The sequence below is a fragment of the Penaeus monodon genome, chromosome 31 (genome assembly GCF_015228065.2).
Source record: "Penaeus monodon isolate SGIC_2016 chromosome 31, NSTDA_Pmon_1, whole genome shotgun sequence".
NCBI lineage: Eukaryota > Metazoa > Arthropoda > Malacostraca > Decapoda > Penaeidae > Penaeus > Penaeus monodon.
In genome coordinates, this window is record NC_051416.1 from 35763659 (window position 1) to 35763950 (window position 292).

A 292-nucleotide genomic window follows, 5' to 3' on the forward strand; every position below is an offset into this window, starting at 1 on the left:
GTTCCAGCTAAGAGTAAAGAGAGTGCGGTAATGTTGCTTCCCATTCTTCTGATTAATCCCTTCTGCAGCTGATTTACCTGCACCCTAAATCATTGTTCAGTATGGCCCTATGGACTCCTGTCATGATTGGATTAAAGAGAGAAGGAACTAACCATAAAAATCTATTAACATTTGTGAAGTCTCTAAAATCATTAAATATTCTTTTATATTCTTAAATACTCATAAGGATATACATTCTATTGGTGATCGTGCATACAATTAATTCAAAGCACTGAAAAAGAACAAAAATAAA

At 33.2% G+C, this 292-nt stretch overlaps 1 protein-coding gene across 1 annotated transcript in view; it reads right to left on the reverse strand.

Moving 5' to 3' along the window:
- Positions 1 to 292, reverse strand: part of LOC119593197 (striatin-interacting protein 1 homolog) — a gene marked incomplete at its 5' end in the record, with an annotated part of 39144 nt that overhangs the window by 3403 nt on the left and 35449 nt on the right.